At 32.4% G+C, this 21270-nt stretch overlaps 1 protein-coding gene across 2 annotated transcripts in view; it reads left to right on the top strand.

Moving 5' to 3' along the window:
- Nucleotides 1–21270, top strand: part of LOC119641961 (hemicentin-1) — a 257082-nt gene that overhangs the window by 62725 nt on the left and 173087 nt on the right. Inside the window, exon 1 of one of the 2 annotated variants that reach the window (XM_038040897.1) lies at nt 11636–11901. The exons of the other annotated variant lie outside the window; for it this stretch is intronic. The gene's annotated coding sequence lies outside the window, so the exon portion shown is untranslated. Of the gene's footprint in view, nt 1–11635; nt 11902–21270 lie in introns of those variants that run through there. 2 annotated transcript variants of the gene reach the window in all.

The raw sequence follows: 21270 nt of genomic DNA, 5'->3' as shown, positions 1-21270 counted from the left end.
GTAAAATTAGTTCACTTCATGCCTTAAAATATAAGTAACTTCAAAGCAATGAATTTGTCAAATTCCAAGGCAAATTTATTTTCACTCTTTTTAAGTAAATTTTAGGGACTCGCAGTAACACATCATATTTTGTCCATCAGCTTTTTTAACTAAACTTGAAAGACTTGATCGTAAAAATTAAGAAACTACATAATTAAATCTCGATTTTTTTGATCATTTTAGTGCCTGGGGTAATTGGCTTGCTAGTCCTTTATCGAGAAGATTTCATTGCTTTTCTAATTTATTATTTAAAATCTTCCTCTTCTCCTCTACAACAACGAGTTTGAATTTCGATAGTTTTTTGCTCGATTAGCGTGTCATCAACATATCTATATCTATTCCCCGCGCTAAAAGCGATTACTCTTTACATTAAAAGGGAAGTTTTAAGTTCCATTAATCTAAGCATAAGGGATAATTACCTAAATTTCAGCGAAGCGTCGCTCACTTTGTTTTAACAATCCATGTGCAATCTATGTAATGAACGCGCACAGAGTCTCAGTACTTCTTTACTTCCTTCTTAAGGTATTTTCTGCAACCGTCTTACAATTTATAAGCGGTAATCAGGAATTTCTTAATATTTACAAAGACTCTTATGATTTTTGCAAACTTACTTCAACAAATTAATTAACTCCATTAAGGAGTTAGATTTTCTCATAAAGAAGAAAACAAAAAATGTATAAAAAATTTATCTACAAAATAAAATTTTCAAGTTTCAAAGCTGATGTAAAATTCAAAGTCGAAATCGACCTTAGTCCAAAAATGAATTCATGATGGTGTCTATAACACATTTTACGCTCAAGAACTTAGATTACCACGTGCCAGAAATTGATTAAGAGTTGACTTTAAACGGTTCTTGCTAAGTGACAAAATTTTTCATTTCTTATTTCCCTCTCACCTGATGTTGCGAAAGTTCTTGCGTCTTCTTTACCATAAAATAGAAAGGAATGCCCAAAAAGGAAACATGTTAAAGTACATAATCGGACGGACATTCCGACTGGCTGACTGACTAACTGTATAAATAAATAAGAAGCGATATTAACTTCAGTGTAGAACGATAAGAATAATCCAGAATTCTATATATATAATGGATCTATAATGGATCCGTTTACCGCTGCCTCAGGGGCGCTAAAATGACCACAAGACCTTTCTCCTTCGTACATTTGATACATTCTTAAGCAAAATATATTGAAGACAAAAGTACTTTGCATAGCTTATATTACAGATTTTCACGATCTTAAGATTCATATAACAAAAGGTCCCAAGTTTACAAACCGCCATCTAAGCGTTTCTTTTATTGCAAGCGACGCATATCTTTTCATGGATTCAGTTCCAGGATTCCGAGGTAATACAAAAACAAGCAAAGCAATTAAGACTCTTAACTTCACTTCTGGCAAAAAATAGCGCAAGAATCGAAGGACTTCTTTTCTTTATTGTAAGTTCGCAAGTTTAGCGATCGGCACTTTGTTAACAATAAGCCGTTTGAAATTCCTGGCATATTCTTATAACATTTTTATAGTTGAACCTAAACGACATATCTTTCGTTGGGTGAACATACCATAAACCCAAAATGAAAGAAGCGTCGTTGAGAGAGGTGATATTTATATTTTATGGAACTTTCAATGCCTATTTCACATGAGGAATATTGATGAGGAATACATTGGGATTTGTAATCAGCAGGTACTACTAACGAAATCACACAATCTGTTCTCGCTTGATGTTCTCTCGAGGAGATTTCTTCGAATTTTAGCCAAACATTAGTGATTCTTCTTTCTACTTCCAATTTTGTATCAAGTTGCTTAGCGTCTTCTTCAAAGAGATTTCTTACTTTTACTTTGTTCCACTGTAAGTGTTTTTCAATAGTAAGTTTAAGCCTTACGCAATAGTAAAAGCTTTCTAGTTAAAGTGTACGCGGCAAGCTTTTTGGATGTTTGGAATAAGTCATATTCGATGCCGGAAAAGTGCCTCAAATTGAAGACCTTTACTTTTTTCATTTTCATTCCAAGTAAAACGCAGCTTAATCCAGGTAAACCTGGCTATAATGTTGCAAGCACAGCAACTTTAATGCATGACGAGGATGAAACTGAACACAGTTAACGTCGCCATTGAACTGAGTGCAATGCACTACGATTTGTTCAAATTCAACTTAACCATCGTTGACGAACTGTAGTGAATGATAGGTGATGCAATTATGCTGATAATAAATATGAGAAGTAACGGTTTTTTTAATATGACGGCACTCGGCCTGAGATTGTAAAACCCATCCAGGAAACATCATCAGCGTTGAACCAGAATCTACTGCCGTCGCCTTTGTATCAACCAGAGACGACTTATTTTCTGCCTAAAAAAGGTTTCCATGCATATGGCCAAAAACCAAAAATGGAGCCAAATACTCTTTAACTTGTAATTCATTCGATGATTTGTTGTCTGTCTGAGCAACTCTTCCATCTTATGACAATATCCTGAAGGAAATTGGTTCCGAAAAATGAGATGCTGTGAGCGATGAAGAATACCTTCAATGAAATATTTGTTACTATTTTGTTAAAATAAGCACTCACTTTAGTAAAGAAAGAACTGACGAGTATCCATTTGTGACCATAAGTACTTTATTTATTTATTTATTTTTCAAACGCTTTATGATAATGTTTTCTAGGGGAACACACATGAGAGAGATTTTAAAATCAGAATTTTAAATATTATTACTTGAAGTTGCATTTAATAAATTATTAAAATCAAGAAAGGAACTTGCTAACCTTAAAAGAGAAGAAAGTCAAAACATAAGACCTAGCAAACAGACACTATTTATAAACGACAACATGTCAGCTACAGCTTGTCTTCACATTAGACGTACAACTGCAATAGCTGTAGGAAATAAAAAAGAAGGAATTTAGTCTTTCTTTTCGTTTTTCATAAAGTATTTTGAGGAAAGCAACATCTCAAGGACGTTCATTTATATTATATTCTTAACGTTGAACTGACAGGACTCGTACTTAACTGTCAAGAGTTATAAGTTCTTATATATGTACATATAGATACATACATATATATATATATATATATATATATATGTTCGAGTGCATGACAGCAGCAGAAGGGTAAGGCTTTAATCATTACGAATTCTTTTTGGAAATACATCTACAGGAATATTTGGGAAAATATTATGTACATATATATGAAAAAGTTATGTGTTTTTATGCTTACGTACGTCTCTATATAAATCTCAAATTTAATATTTTTCATTAGTATAGAAAATATACATACATGAATATATATATTATGAGCACACATGTGGAGAAAATTCCTTGAAAATTTATATAAAAAACTCTCACATTTGCGTGTTTGTTTCTATTTAATTCTGAAATATAATTTAAGGTAAATTAATTCCTGGCATTACATTGTAACGACAACAATAGCAAAAGCAAGAAAATCAATTACCACAATAGAATCTAATAACACTAAAGTGCTTTCCAAGTAAAATCTCATCAATTTATTATCAATCGGGAAATCAACTAATAGTTATTACTACACTGTTCAAAGTTCGAAGAATAGCAATAAAGGAATGAACAAAAAAAGAAAAAAAAAAGAAAAATATGTCAAAAATGATTAAGAGTGAAGTTAAATGTGATATGAAATTAAATTTGTTGCACTTTTTCCTTTACTTGACAATCGCTGTAAAATAAGACAAAGAAAGAGTTGAAAAAATATTATTAAGTTAATCTTATTAAGCGCGTCCCTCACCGAGTCTATTTTTTGGTCAACGCAATTCTTTCGTTCTCTGAGCAGCATGTTAGGCCAACTTGTTAAAGTCATTTGGCAATTTTTCATTTCTGCCTCACTAAAAGAAGAAATGAGTAAAAACTTTATAGTAAGCCACGGACCAGCATTACATACCCTACAAGACCCTGTACTTGTTCACTTTCAGTCCAATATATATTGAAAATTTGTAGACTAAAATTTATACACAAAGAAAAAAGTGGAAAAAAGGAGGAGAGAGAGGAATAGGCTATGGGTGCAGCCTAGGTAGTATATGCGCGGCCAGTAATTGGTATGCGTTTAGCGAGAGGAAATTCGATCACGCTGCACGGGTCTCCCACATAAAACTATGAAGGCCGAAGAAGACCGTAAGTAAGGCAGGGTTCAGAGTATCCTGCGACGTAAAGCCGCCCGTCGGATAAAGAAATTGGCTTCTAGGCACTTTTTGAACGTAATCGTCTGTAGAGCGTTTTTTGGACAAGCAAGCAGTAAAGTGAAGTGACGTCGTAGATCAGCTTAGAGCTTAGCATCAGCTCGTCCTGAGCGTGACTGTAAGCGGCAGATGTGTTGGATAAAAAATGAAACCCCCTATTACTGTCGAACTAGTTAACTTTACAATAACATGTGCGTCCGACCGTCTAACCTTTTGAATATGTTAATATAATATATTACTTTGTTACATAAATGTCTCTAACTTTGGCAAAGGCATTATTGGGAAAGGTATTATTTTCTGTTACATAAAAAGTTACAAAAAGATAATATCTACTCTACGAGAAGTTGAGCCCGGTTATGCTGGTTTAATAATCATGCTCTTTGTCTACAAGGGATTTATTGTTTGCTAATGTTTGTCATCACAAATCGATTTTCGTTAATTGTGTGTTTGTCTTCATTGTGCTGCAACTCTAGTTTACCTAAGTATTTCATAGAAATGACAATGAGTGGGAAAAGAGAGAATTCTTTTTTAATTAAAAAGAACAAATTTAATTAAATTCCTTGAAACGATTGAATGCATCATTTTGGTGACGAAAAAGCACAAAAACAAAAAATCAATGCACTATGACAAAGGCTTCCGTTCTTATAATAGAGAAGGAACCTTGCACGTTCATTCGAGTTTACCTCGGGTTGGCCTTGATGTGGCTTGTAAGCCTTAACAACATTGCAAGCGTCGTTCATAAAATGCACAAAATATCTGTAGCGACTGCAGATTAGAATTAAATTAGAAATGATCGAACTTGGAATAAATTGTTACTAAAAAATTTATTAAATTTAAAAAAAAAAGAAAAGTGAAGAATGCATTTACTTATTTTATCCGAGTAATTTATGCTGCCATGACTTTTTAAAATGTGTTAGTAGAATGCATTTACGCGACTGTTATCTAATTTTAGTTTTCATTTTAAGCTTAGTAAGAAGTACTTAGTAAGAAGAAAACCATGTATTTCTCGATGAATATGTTTTATTTGAAGGGTCTAACTAGCCTGGAAGGCATTGTCAATGCTTTGAAATATGCAACAGCGACGGTAATGACAGCTGAAGACAGAATATTAACATCGACTTAGTTTTTATTTTTATTTTTTATTTTTTTTTCTTTTTTTGGTGGACGAAAGAATAAACTGACCTAACTGTAAGTAATAGATTAAACATGCTCCGACTATATGCATATCCTAAGTGAGTTTTTAAATAAGTTGCACTAACCTTTCATAGAGTTTTTTCTTGTCTGCTTCCCAATAGGCGAGGTATTATTTCAATAGCTTAAAGGTTCGCTAGATTAACACTGAAAATACCGCCGTTTCACATGTACCTGTCTATTTAATACTATGACCAAAGAGTAAAATTAATATTCAAGTTAAATTGCGCAGCTATACCGAATAATAGAAATATTTCTCTCTTTACATTGGTGGTACTGTGACAGACATCTGTGTCAAGTTTTTGCGTCATAAACGCCACAAGCTTGTTAAGCAATGAAGTTGCATTTTTGTTTGCAAAGTAATATGGGGCGGGGTTTGGAGACACATACACAAACGATCCGTTAATAACGAATTCATCGAGCGAATATCGTGCAAAAGCTCGATCAAGACTGGAAAAACTGTACAAAATGTCAAAAGTAATATTAGCAGCTTTCTTCGATCATAGCGACGTTGTGAACAATGCATTCCTTTTGCCGAGCCAAACTCCTAACAAGGAAAATTATTTGCGTTTGAGGTTTACTTTGAAGGCGACGAAATAGATTTGGAGAGTACACAAGAAGGCATAACTTTGACCTCCTTTTTTTGTGAAAGTGGAGATATGAAGTCGAAATTTGCCACAAATACTCCTTGGTCGATTGAAAATTCGCGGCTAAAAAGTGCTTGTGATGTGCCTTGCTTTGCTTAGCAGATACTTTCAACATTCTAGGATAGGTTGCAAAAAAATTCATTACCCGCAAAAATGCCCCGAATTACCCCGAAATTTCGTGATTTTCTGTATGCAATATCTATTGGACGTAGCGACTGACATTGCTATGTGCAACTTTGATGGCGTTATGACTAATATTCTAAAACTCGTTAAAGTTCCGAATATCGATACTGGTACCCAAGGTAATAGTGCAATTTGCGTACTGTGTTCATTGGGATAAGTACACATTGTGAAAAACACATGCGAAAATTTTCAAAGCTGTCATCTCGGAACACTGTTGGTGAAATCGAAAAGCGGCATAAATCATTTTTAGCATTTGAATTTTTTACTGTTCCTTCAAAACATCATTGTCCGGCGAAACAGTGCATTGAAATCTATTTTAGTAATAAAAGAATATTTTTTTTTTTTGGTGGAAAATTGCACATTTTCACCCAAACAGTTTTTCGAAAACCGCTATGAGTTTCACTGGATACAAGAGTGCAGATTACATGTCTTTTTTTTTGTTTAGTTTGCGAGTTTGGACCCGTTAGGCTGGTTGCCCCAGAGCTCCTTGAGCTAAAAATGTCTGCGGCATTGTCATATTTCTTTTTCTTACTCTTTAGATATTACTATCCTCCTACTTTTCCTTCCATACGAAAAAATACTAACAGTGGTCTACCACTTCAATCGATGAAGAAGTGTTCTGTACCAAACTACAGCGTCCGTTTCAAAGCGATTCCTTTTGGTAGAAATAGGTTTATGTCATCGATATATCGCAAACTAGACTAAGTGGAAGAAAACTTATTAGAGATATTCTGAAGGTTCCTTCATGAAGGTCCCTAAGTAGAACTCATCAAAACTTGTGATTACTTTTTTTTTTGAAGGTCGAAAATTTAAAGGAATCAAAATGATGCGCCCGATAGTTGTGGTGTTAAAGAAACGACTTTTCTTACACATCATCCTATAAATTTTATACTCTTTCTTAATGAAACTTCAAGTAAAGCAAAAATGCGATTTTTTCGTTGTTTTGAGCAATGAAGAAATCTTTCATCATTACAGCGTATACTTCGGATATCTCTTAAACTAAAAGAACTTTTCTTTCTTAACTGTAATTTAATAACATTTTAGAAAATCCTCTGCTTAAAACCAATAAAAAAAGGTAGCGAAATAATAATGAATTTTACTGTAGGTAGTAATGCCTAAACAGAAAGCTATCCATGGCGACTCTATAATTTTCTTAATTATTTCTCTTTTCGTTTTCCCAATAATAAATGGAATCCTATTTAGCGCATATAATCTTCGTTACGCATTGAATTCCAAATGACTTGTGCATGTTTTCAAATAATTTTTTTGTTACTAACGTAGAAGAATAACAGATAAGAAGGGGGGAAAAAAAGCATACAGCAATTTTCCGAACCGTAAACTTTGACTATTAATAGAAAATTTGTTTATTAACAATCCTGATCATTATTCTGGACCAACAAATTCGTAATTTAATATTTTTAGCATATCTCAGCTTACATCAAACTTTTAATATTCTCATAAATGCTCGGTTTTTTTTCCGTTTTTTTTTTTTTTTTCGTTTGTTTCTGCCCTCCTTTTAGCATTTAATTATCGTAGATGTTGATTATTTTTGATGCTTCTTCTTTACAAAAAATTGAATTTAATTTAATCAATTTTTTCACTTTGTCTTATTTTGATATTTTTTGACCAAAAATGATTAGTGAATTGATGTATAATTTCACAATTGATTTCATTTTTAAATATTTGATCAACAGTCTGGGTGATTACTTAATGGAAATTAATGTAGAAAAATAGAAAAGTTTTCAAGCACAGGGTTGTTAATTTGTTTTCAAAATTTCTATAAAGCTACAAATATTGAGAACTGACAATTCGACGTAATTGTGATACGCTACATCACTTCCGGTACAAGGATTGATTAAGTTTGTGATGATGTGTGCAACATCTAGAATGGTTTAATCGACTAAGAATCTCTCTCTCTCTCTCTCTCTCTCTCTGAACATGTCTGTCCCTCTTGCCTTCTTATGTATCATCTGAAAGTGAAAGGGCCGATGACATTTGCATGAAATTTGATACAATCACAAGTTTTGGCCCAAGAACGAACGCTGTTGAATATTCCAATCAAGGTACTTTTTCGATTACTTCCCATATATAGCCCTATTTTGAAACGACATCGTATGAATAACTGCGGCGTTCTGTAGCAATATTTAGTGAAGGACATGAATTACTCTATCGTTTTTTTTTATTATTTTCTTATTCCTTTTATGTAACATCCAGAGAAAGGCATAGGGCAGCGTAAGTATGGTTCCATATTAGCTGATCAATGTTTCTAAAATATGATTTCAGTAAATATTATCCTAGTCATCCTGTCAACATACGTATCATTTAAACAAAAAAAAAATAAGCTCCAGCCCAGGCAACAATGTAGTTTTATATACAGATAAAAAGCATCCGAATGAGTAGCCGAATAGGCAAAGGACCGCGGCTAACAACTTAACGGTTGCGGGTCAAATCTCAGAGTTCGCAATACAGACAAGCATTCGATTTAAGTTATCCGGCAACTTTCAAAACCATTTACAAATTTGTTTACAATACAATTAAAAAAAAGATTTTTCTGAAATATTACTATCTAATTTCATTTCTGAAATCCCAAACTCTATTATATGCACCGATGTCAGTAAATTTTATTAAATAGATATTTTCTATAAAGGGATAAAATCGCACAGCCTAAAAACATTTTTTTTTAGAGTGCTAGGAGGAATAATGGAATAATTATATATGAAAGAAAGTATTAAAAAAGAAAATTTTTTTTTTGAAACAGGGCAACGTTGAAGTCATTCGTTTTTAATCTAAGGAAATCAGCGGCGGAGGACGCTAATGTAAATTTGAATTAAAAATAAAGAAAATATCTAACACATGTACAGCACGTTTTTCTACGAAATATTTATTGAAGCATATTGCATAACATTGGGGTGAGAAACGAGCGAAAGTTGCTAGACTTAGCTATCCTGCTATCCGAGCAGGCCTCTTTACTTTCCACAAGAGTTGTGTGTTGGGGTGAGAAACGAACGAAAGTTTGCTAGACTTTGCTATCATGCTAGCCTGGCAGGACTCTTGACTTTCTACAAGAGTTGTGTGTTGGGGTGCGAAACGAACGAAAGTTTGCTACACTTTGCTATCATGCTAGCCTGGCAGGACTCTTGACTTTCGACAATACACAAATGCTACCTGCCTCTTTCCACTCGCCGTATCTATAAATCCATCTGACATGTGTAGCTGATCAGGGAAGAAAAAGGAAGTAAAAAAGTTATATTCGATGGAGGACGAATCGCGCATACCCACCACATAAACGCTTGGTCTACTTAAGATTTTAATTTTCAAAAGACAGGTTTTTTCTAAACATCCCAAGACTTTACATATTAAACGACCATCATAGTTAAATTATAACTAACAAACTCTATCGCTTCCGACTCTCAAAGTGGCAATTATCATCTTTCTAACTCTTATTTCTTTTGAGTAACGAGGAAATTCACAATTTTTCGCTAAGAAAAACGGAGTTTCTTTCAGTTTGCGCTCCACTGCAGGCTCCTGTTCTGACTAATTTGACCCATTTTCGATACCAACCTGCGAGCAAAATCTTCCCATGTTTCTACCAAATTTGAAGTCGATATCTATATTTTTGCGACCAGGAGAGTGCCAACAACAAACACAACGCAGACACACAGAAAAACAGACATGACTTAATCAATTCAGAATTTCACGCTCATCAAGAATGCGTGCGCTGTATAGGATTTTTAAAGCTTCCTTTTGAGTCTGCCATGAAAAAAAAAAGAAAACAAAATGAGTATACAGTCATCCTTCAGTGGTGGATATAAAAAAGAAAACAAAATATGCAAAGGGACTATTTGAGAGTAAAATGAGAACGGAGCGTTTAACCGACAAAATGATATGTAATTAATTGTTATACTTATTACCGAAGGATGAAAGCGTAATAAATTTTCTCTTTATTTAATAATCAGATTAATATATTAATTCTTGATAAACTTGAGATTCGTTTAAAGACGAGTCTTCCGTCTTTTAGTTGACCTATTGTCGTAATAGGGCAGATATTTTAATAAAAGCTCAAAGCTTAGTATCTAAGCCTTTGGGCCAAGCACAGCATTGCTTGTTATGTATTTTTCCTCAAGCGTAATTTGATACGGGAAGATTCGCTGGCTGACTTTGATACCTTTCTTTCCTGCCCCTTATATTTGTTTAACTACATTTGAGAAATTTTCGTTACTAGAAAAAAACAAAAATTTTCATTTCGACCTTAAAGTAATATATTAAATTGTAATACGTATGGGCGTGGAGTGGAAGGAAGATGGATGGAAGGTTAGACTGATGGTGAAGTTTAAATCAAATCTTTCAGATAAATGACAATTTATTGACTTTTCTTAAATGCGTTTTATTTAAAAGTCTACTTAAAGTCCCATGAATTTATTTTAAATACATAAAATATATATGACGAAAAAGGCAAAGTACATTCATCTACACACATAACTTAATAAATTAAATTAAACTCCGTGGTCTACACAATGATTATCAGTAAAATGTTTTATTTAAATTTTTAATAGCATTGTGGACAATATCGTTCTGAAAACAATAATGTACACCTCTACTAAAGTATGTTGTTACTGCATTTAATTAAATTTATTATGTAATAATTAAATATATAAATAAATCAGTTACATTAAAGAATTAACATAAATGAAAGGAAAAGATGCGAAAATTATTATTAATATTACTCTTTATTGTCGATGCAAGTTATATAATAGCAATAAAAAGTATATATATTTTCGCATGTGTGTATGTGAGTTTTTCCTTTTTTTTTCATTTCATACCCACACGACACTTGTGATGCAGAGTATAAATACATGGAAGGGCTTAAGATTGACCCGATTGGCTTGTCTGTCCGTTTGATATCTGTTCATGTGTTCGATCGGCAGGACGTAATTTTTGAGACGTATTAATGAAATCCGCTGACACTGACGTCCTTTCATCCAAGAACGAAGGCTATCGAAAATGTGGCGAATCGGTTCCCCTATTAAGCTTTATTTTCGAAAGTTATTATGGGATGGACAGTAATTGTAGGATGATGTAGAATATTTAATAGTGGGTCGGGGTTTGCTATAATGTTTTTACTTATTATTCTTTTGTGTTTTAATTAAACACTCTTGATAACATCAGTATTATTCAGTAACATACAGACGAATAAAATTAAATATTAAAACACTTTCACATAAAGTCATTATTATGCGCAGTTTGCATGAGCATACAACAAGTAAAAACATTATAGGGCGCTATGGGCTATCATTTAATACGCTACAGTACTTTGCTTAATACAGTTATTAATATAAGGGCATTTAACAATAGCGCTTTTTATATGAAATGGCCGAAAAAGTGCTTCGATCCGAACAATTTGCAATAGCACTAATGTTTGCGCCAAAACAGGTCGGTGTATCAAGTTGCATCGACGTATCTCAAAAAGTGCAGCATGTATGCAGGCTGAGCAAAAGACAACAAGTCGGACGGACAGATAGATGGGTGGTCAAGCTTAGTTCGATTCAGAAAGTGGCCATGAGTCGATCAACCGGTGTAGCGGGAGACGAATCTATCTCAAGTCCTTCTAGGCGCTGTATATATCCTCACAAACATAATATGCCCTTGTAGCGCGCTGAGGTACGGTATAAAAAAATGTTTTAATAAAAATTTAACTCTTAATAAGCAAATCCATACATATTTATTCAAAGCCTTATTGTTTGAAATTTTTTTTTTATTAATAATAATTATGGATTCAATAAAAATGAATTAAGTTAAGAAATTTGCGATTATAAAAAAATTATAAAAACAAAAAAGTGTTAAGGTAATATTTTGCAAATATGTTTTTATTATATAGTAAGAAAACAAAAAAACAAAATAATAAATAAATAGGTAATGTTCGCACATATATATAAATATATATACATATATATACATATATATGGTTTGAAATTTAATAATAATTTCATATAATTATATAACTAAATAAAAACTCATAATGTAATTTGTTTTTTTCTTTAACGATTATGTTCGAAGTTTTCATTTGCATAAAGTGTAAAAACCATAGTTTTTTTTGTAAACAGTTTTTTTATTCGTTTTTTTTTTTTTATCTTTCTTCTTCTCCATTTCACTGCTTATTCGTTCTAGTGATTGTTTTTTAAAAGTTCTCATCAACTATTTAACCCTATTTACACTGGCAGCCAGCTTTGAATGAATGTTTGTGAAAGAACATTATAATATTAAGAAATGGAAAGAAAGTTCATTCAATTGTTGCTTTTGTTTGTTTTACTCTGCTTTTTTCAAAACAGAATTTGCAACTGCTGCTGCTGTTGTTGCTGGTCCTACCGCTGCCAAAACTGTTTGGAAACATTTTTTCAAACTAAAGAGCGCCTTTGGCAATTGAAATGTTGTGGTAATCATGAAGCATTTGTTTTTACACCCTCAAAGATGAGTGAGCAGATTCTTTTTTTTCTTTTTTTCATTAACACAAAAACGAAAAAAAGCAAAAAAATAATATAACTAGAGAAATAATTGATAATAGTCCTTAAATTATTTTAACTCAATCTCTAAAAGATTTGTAGACTTTTTACTAATTTTCTCTTTTTTCTTTAAGACTGCAAGAACTCTTGATGAGTGTAAAATGTCAAGTCGACTTGTCCGTTCATTCTTTATGAATTTTGAATTGATTGTTAATTGATAATCGTTATAATTTAAAAAGAATATATCTTGCGATAATCCCTTAAAAATTTTAGCAAGAAAGTTCCACAATTGGTTACGTAACTGCTATCCGAGGAACAAGATCCGAAAATCTCTATTTACCCAGAACGAGTACATAAACCATATTATTGCTTCCCAATCAAGCCCGACTATCTCAATCTTCAGAGCCAATCCTTATCCCGAAGTTACCGATCTAATTTGCCGACTTCCCTTACCTACATTATTCTATCGACTAGAGACTCTTCACCTTGGAGACCAGCTGCGGATATTGGTACGGCCTGTTGAGAAGTTTCCGTGACCCCACCATAAATTTTCAAGGTCCGAGGAGAAAATATCGACACAACAGTAAATGTCATGCTCTTCTTTAAAATGAGATTTATGAATTTTAATTAAGTAACTCGTTTAATTTACGAAAATTCTTTAAATCGAACGATATATATATCGATTAAATTTGCAATGATCCTTAAACCTTTATGAGTTTATGACGCGTATACTCGCCATGAGTAGAAATTAATATGTCTAATCTAGCTTCATGTAGGGCCCATGCGTTTGCAGATGATTTGCAGATTTTATTTGGGCTTAGCGTTGATAACGATGTTAAGCTAATATAGGCTAAGGTTCGGACTGTCTGACTGAGCTTGAGGTGAATTGGGCTGACATCTATGCGATAATTTGTCGACGCCCGAACATACATATAAATTTCGGTCCAAGGGTAGGTAGTGACAATGTTGAAATTATAAATCGCTTGAAATGCCTGGGCATAATTATCGATAATAAGGGCTTTGATGCACCCTTGGGTTAATTTCTACTTAGAGACTTTTCTTCATTGTCATGTCATTCAAATCAAAGTTAGATTGGTCATAGCTTCAATTATGCCACCTATAAATTATACCCTTATACCCGAATATTCCAAACTCAAAGCAATTGAGAGTACTATGTAATTATATAATTAAATACACGTTCTTCTTGAGGCGGCATAACATTATCTCAGGTTATGTTTTACGTTTTTCAGGTTTTTCCTTCGTTAATTTTATTAAAGTTACACTTCTGCTTAACCTTTACAACATTATCCTACGACGAGGATCGAAGGAGGTTTTAATCTCTTTTCTTTTAGTAGGTCAGCCCGTAATAATCGTTGGTAAATTCCTCGAGCTACGTGCTCTTTGGTCTAAGGCCTTTCAGTTAAGAGTTATACGAGCTTATAATTCCCTGCCTAGAGAGTTGCAACAGTTTAGACGGTCTTGTCTCACTTACAGACGTAAGTGTTCGCCGCTAATAATGCGATTAGCTAGTTATTTAGTATTGGACGAAAGTGTTAATGTGTGGTATGTGCTTTCTCACCTTCCCTACTGGCCTAGTTAACTTCTTAATTTCTTTTTTTTGCTCTTTACCTTGAATTTTCTTTTCTTTCACTTCAGATTGTTTAAAAACATTTTATATAACTCTACTTTCTTTTTCCATCTATGGCAGATATTTTAATTTATTACAATACGTTGTAATGGCTTGAAGGACACATGAGCGCCAATAAAAAACTAAATAAAGAATCGCGTTCACATCGACAAATGAATCGTTTTTTTCAACTAGAGACAGACAGATGGACGGACGTGCTTAGATTGATTCGAAAAGTGATTATCAATTGATCGGTATAATAAAAGATGAGTCTAGCTCAAGTCCTTCTGTCTGTATTATACGTCCGCGAACGCTTAATATACCAAACATGGTAGGTATATGGCTATAAATACATTTTTTAATAAAAATACGTGTGTAAAAAAATAGTAAACAGGTATACATATGTAAGTAAAGTTTAGTTATAAAATGAAAATTAAAAAGAGTCGCATTCGCGTTAAATATTGACGAAAAAAAGCAACTGTACACGTTTTAAGTAACTTGTTCGAATGATCTTTTTTACAATAGGAAGTGAACTGAGAATGTGTCTGCTTTCGAAAACAACAACAAAGGGTTCTTTTGCTAATTACTTACAAACTGTAACTACACAAGTATAAAAATTAGTATTTGTATGAGAGATGTTACAGTACCTCCACGCGTATTCCATATTACAGAACATCAATATATCATTCTTTATTGAAACGTTTGGAACGGCTGGAAGGCAGCTTCAGGAAAGCTTTAAAGTATATATATGTGTTTTTGGTTAGTTTCAAATTCTGAATCTATTTAAACAAGTTTACGCATGCACTAGTCCGTCCATGTCTGTCCATACGTGTGTTTAATTGTTATTTCGATTGCACGGCTTTGTGAGTGCAATGTTCCCTTACCCCAAATTTTGCCGGGACGATTCCTTGAAGCTCATTCGAACTTTGATTATTTCGAATTACATTTTAAAAAAATATATGATTTGTGTGTATATATATTTGTGTTTATATATATAAAAAAAAGAACGCATTAAAATTGGGATTAGAAAGTGTCGGTCTATTTAATTGAAATTTTCCGTTTTGTAATTTAAATTCTCCCACAAATTTATTTTTCTATATTACATTTCATACAAATATAGTAAAAGTTTTGCTTTTCAATAACGACATTTTCCAAGAAACCAGCAGACAAGTCGTGCTTTTTTATCATAAATAGTTAATTTTATCTCTCGTATACATTTTATTTTGTTTATGACGCGTACACTCTTCACAGCCCTAAAGTAATTAAGGAGTTAAAGAGTGCATATATAAAGCGACTAAGTATAGGCGCCTTTGAGTTAATCTTGAATGCAACAGTGTACAAGCACGCAGGCACACGCATATATACATATATATATATATATATATATATATGTATATTACAGATTGAATGGCCATATTTATTTATTCATGTGATTAATTCTATTCATTTTACTATCTTATATAATATCTTTGCACAAATGCGATCATGGGCCTAAGTTTCCATCTATCTTCTGGTTGCTCGTGATTAACTACTGGTGCCTGAGTTAAATATTGAATCTATGTTTGCTATCGAATGGCATTTGGTTGAGGATATCGCCCATTTCAAAATTTTCTCTATTGACTAGTAGGCCATGAAAAGCTGAAACTGTTTGTTATCAAAAAAGCTTCATTAGCCTAGCAATAGAAGAAGAAGACAGACAGATAGACAGATAGATAGGTAGAATGAGAAAGAATTCGCACTGAACCTTGTTCACTCAACAGTGAAATTATTTGTTATCGATTCGCTGGCTTGCCATGGAAGAAGAAGAACATAGAATAGGTAAATATGCCAAGAATCTTACGTTTCTATCAAGCAAATCAGAGGAAGAACGAATGAAGCTCACCGAGTCACTAGTTTCACTCGATTTGACTCGATGAACATTTTAACTCCTTGAGCTTTTTTGATTGAATTTTATTTTTATGATTCTTTCAGCGACGACATATTCTAGTTTAAGGCCTTTATGTGCATTATATAGATTTGTTGGGTATTGTAAGCATTGCATTATAGTATTTAAGTAAAAATTCTTACATTTTTTACGGTTTCAAACCAAATAAATACCTTTAGAGACAAATATTTGTGCGTGCTGGCATGTGTGTCTATGTAAATGGATTATCTTTCTTTTCATCGTGTTAATGTAAATTTCCTTTGGTCGGTTATTTGCTTAAGCAATTTGTCAACTGTCAACACTTTTAAATAAAATTTCCGTTTTCTTTAAACAAAAAAATTTCTGATATTTTTTGTATGCAAGCAGTTATTATTGTTGTACACTTTTTTAAAAGTATATTTGTTTTGTTTTTCTTCGTTTTTTTTTCTTTTATTTATATATATTATATTATATTCTAAACTTTCATTGCTATTTCTGTGTCGGAATCAATTTAAAATAAATGAAATAGTAATGATGTCAGCAGTAATTTTTAAAAGCTTAGGGACTTTCATTATTATCGGTGGCGATGGCGGTGGCGGTTGAACACGAAAAAAACCATTTTAACTATCTGCCAGCGGTTATTAATGAGGCTTTATAATGACAGCTGTCTAATCGACAAACCACACACGCACATGCAGACAAACAAACAAATATTCATACATGCATACATACATATGTAAGCATATATATATATATATATATATATATATATATGTATATAGGTATGTTTGTGTTGCTGCGTCCAATTTAAACTGGCGCTGAATATTCGTTTATTACAGCTGTCATGTTATATATGACACAGTAGTCTTGTCGTTCGCAGTTACTAGTGGTTTTTATCTTCCAGCCATGTGATGACATTCTAATAACAGTAATTTGACAGTTAGTTTGTCGGTTGTCAATTGATAATATATCCATAAACTAAAATAATAAATGTATTCAGCTTTGACCATAACAAATATTTCCAAATATAGTTCATCTAAATTAGAATATATTTGATGCGTGTAGGTAAAAAGACATAAAATAAGCAGAAAATTTGCATACCTTAGGAGGTCTGAAGGGAACTATTAGAATATTTGTTTAAGTTGAGTAGATAACGAATCTTGGATACTTACCATTTCAAAATGTTGTGCAAAAGGTGCAAGGATTTCTGCAAAGGTCGAGCATACTTGGACGATACAACACTTAAATGCTTCTCATAAATATTTGAAATGAATTCTAGGGCCGTATATCTACCAAAAGTTATTCTCGGTAAGTTTTACAAGCTCAGTTTTCTACGTCTTTTGATATTTATTCGTGAACAACTGACAGCATTTCTTGGATATGATTTGTTCCTTTCACGTGAAACCAACGATGCCAGGTTTTAGTTTTCTGTCTACATTAATGAGATCAGTCCACGGACAGGCAGAACCTTTCACTGTATCAATTAGTTGTGTTTCATGGATCCCCTTTTTTGTATTTCTTGGTGATGAGATAATACGGCAGAGTAACTATGTGGGAAGACGGACAGACAGACATTGCTAGGTCAATAAATGTTTCACAGTAACAAGTAGTTGTGTTCCATTGACCCTTTTATGCATACTTCTTATCGATGATATATATGCCAGGACATGGTGAACACATAGAAAGGCGAATGGAGAGACGTTGCTAACTCACAAAAATGTTTTTTTCATATGATTGGGGTATAAGGAATATATGTGTTAGAAAATGCTTTGATTCTTTTATAAAAAATCATATGAAGAAGCTTTTAAATGCGGATCATTTCTGTCGAACACAACGAAGAATAAATGATTTAATTGCCATTTTTCTAATTAATAATTTATTGTGACTTTGTAAGTTTTATTAAACGTTGAACGGAAGGCTAACCGAATACATCTTTATCTTTGCAATTTGATTAAGACTAAAAACTATCACTTGCAGTTTAGTAATTCTTCCATTGCAATTTTGAAAGTTTCATCAAAAAGCTGACTAACTTCCGCACCAGCGAGCACAAATAGTTGATTGCATCATTTAATAATATTTAAGTAAATACATATACATTAGGATGTTTATGTTGCTTGTTGTTGTAGCAAGGCAATGGCAAAGTGAGTCTACTTTCACTTTTTCCTTTTTTGTGTGTGTGTGTGTGTGTGTGTGTGTGTGTGTGTGTGTGTGTGTGTGGTTTCCTATTACGCAAATTGCATTTGTGAATTTAAGTGAATAAGCATATAAAATATTAATTAAAAACCGATAAATCAATTGACAAAATGTGGCAAAATGTCCAAATAAATAAATCATAAATAATGATGAATATAATCACCTGAGCAAAGCAAAAAAAAAAAAAAAAAAAACTAACCGTAAATTCTTTATATTTACAGTAAAACATTTTAATTTCAATTTAATAGTCAACCTCAAAGCAACCAAGAAATGTTAAAAAAAAAAAATAATTTATGAGTAATCAATTCTATGAAAATAGCTACAGAGCGTACACACACAATAGACATATTCGGTGTTAACATAAAATAGTTTCTATTTCTAGTGCGTTTAACGAAATTACGCTTGAATACAGTTACAATTCTAATTAGAGACATATATATCTCTCATTATACTCGGAAATTCTTCTCAGGCATTCGTCCATTTATTAGCACTTCCATGGTCAACTTATTATAATTATTATTAATAAAAGTATTATTATTAATTTAATCAGAGAATAAATTCTAAGACTAAAGCAGTCTTAGAGCACTAGCATCTAAGGCTATCTATCGACTTAATTGAAAATTCTACCACACTTGAGATTTGAACGCACAACCATTGACTTGTTAGTCGAGACTCTTTGCCTATTCGGCTACTCAGGCGGATTATTATTGATTATTATTGATTATGTTAGCATTGAAATTGATATTATTATGAAATTTATTTAGTTTCGATTAAACCGTTAGGATATTTGCTACTCTTATGAATACATACGTACATAGCAAGCGTAAAATATTTTCATGACGGCAACTACATGATAATCCCCGCACGATGCTAAAAATGGCGTAAAATAAATGGGTGTACGTGTGTAAGAACGGCACAAATAATAATATTTCTATGACAAACGTATACCGCATGTACGTGCAAGTATCTCTTTATTAATAAAAATAATTTGTAGTAAAATCTGTTTCAAAGCATATGTACGAGCGTTGGCTGAAAAGTTCCGAAAGATTTAACTTTATTCGTTACTATTGTTTTGCAGGAATGATACAATGTTTCCCTAGAGCTTAGTTTTTTTATAGAACAATATCTAACAGGATCCTAAAATACCCTTAAGTCTCCACAATATACTCATCGCTTGATCGAAAGCTTTCTAATTTTAGCATGCCTCGCATATTTACAAACAGATAATGATTGTTATGGGGCGGAAATAAATAGAAATTCCATTCACACCAGTTTGACATTACAGACATCGAATATGCCTTTAGCTATCGCGGACATTAGTTCAATTTGTACGGACGTGTTGTTAGCCTCTACTATTTCTTTAACCTTAACTCGATTCTCATTCAGCATCATGTTGAGCAATGTATTCATCATTGATTACAGGGTTAGGTCGTTAGCCAAACTAGTGCGGCTAGGTTTGAATTCAGTCATCTGAAGTTCCGCCGTGATAGATAACCGTTAAGAGTCCCCATGGTTGTATTGTTTTTCACAAACAATCACTTAATGATAGTCCGATATTGCTTTTTTTTTCATTTTTCTTTCATTTCTTCAGATCGAAAACTTTTCAACCAATCCACGTACACACATTCGCCTTCTTTAACATAAAGAAAAAAATGAGAAGAGGGGGAGATATTACGAGCATATAATGTTCACCTAAAAATCTATTATGTACGTCTTTTCGTGAAGGGAATTTTCAGCGCAATATATTAATTTACTTTACTACAAATTTCAACTGCAGAAATGCTTATTAGCGTTTCCCCCTTAAGGCAATGATAACGTGATCCTAATAACAAAAACAAATTAAAATATTCTCATTTACACATCGTGGATGTAGGTATTTTTCCGACCTACAGCTAATCTTGCTTATACATGTATTATGAACATTAATTAATTAATTTTCAGGAATCGGAAACTCAGGAGCATCGAATTTCGTGAAGAAATTTTTTATCCATCCATTATTTTATCGCTTGATATTGCATTAACGCTTGATGTGGTAAATAAGTGATTATATGCTCACTGAAATAATCTGGTTGTACGAAATTTGTTGTTTGATTGTTTTTTTTTTTGAAACTTTAACTAATTACTAATTATATCCATAGAATTATTTAAAGTATAAAGATCTCCATGATCATCAAAGGCATTAGTTTTCCATGTCATACAATTAGAGAGATTTGACAAAGGCAAAAACTTCTTCGTACAATAAGCAGCATATCCTATATTGTTCTTCCATCTATCTTTCTTATTTTCGATTAAATTTGATAGATTCGAGCCTTAAAGAAATAAATTGTCAATAGAACTTGCATTGAATATTCATATATATCATATATGCTTGAATCCAATCAAGTTTTATAATTAAGTAAAACCTTTGTTTAAATTTCATTTTTATTGGCTTAATACTTAAACAGATTTTTATTGTACATGCAAGTAGGCAACGAAAATTATTTCAAATATTAAAATGAATTGCTTTAAAGTGTAGGCAATCTATTTAGTTAGTATGTACATACATGCATGTACATACTTTATATAGATATATAAATGGTTTTTATTTATTTATTTATATATTTTTTTTTGTTTTTGTTATTTAATATTTTAAAAAGTGCTAGGATTAAGATCTTGAAAAATAATACAGAAAAAGCCATTTAAATGGCACTAATGAAATAAACATATCTGCTGGAAAATTAGTCAAATAAAAATATATTAAAATATTCATATGTTTCACATGCAAACGTTATACGGATGAATGGGTTATATATATATATATATATATA

Source organism: Glossina fuscipes, unplaced genomic scaffold, assembly GCF_014805625.2.
Source record: "Glossina fuscipes isolate IAEA_lab_2018 unplaced genomic scaffold, Yale_Gfus_2 197, whole genome shotgun sequence".
Taxonomy (NCBI): Eukaryota; Metazoa; Arthropoda; class Insecta; order Diptera; family Glossinidae; genus Glossina; species Glossina fuscipes.
Note: the sequence above shows the minus strand (reverse complement) of the source record. Positions and strands in the feature narration are given on the sequence as shown.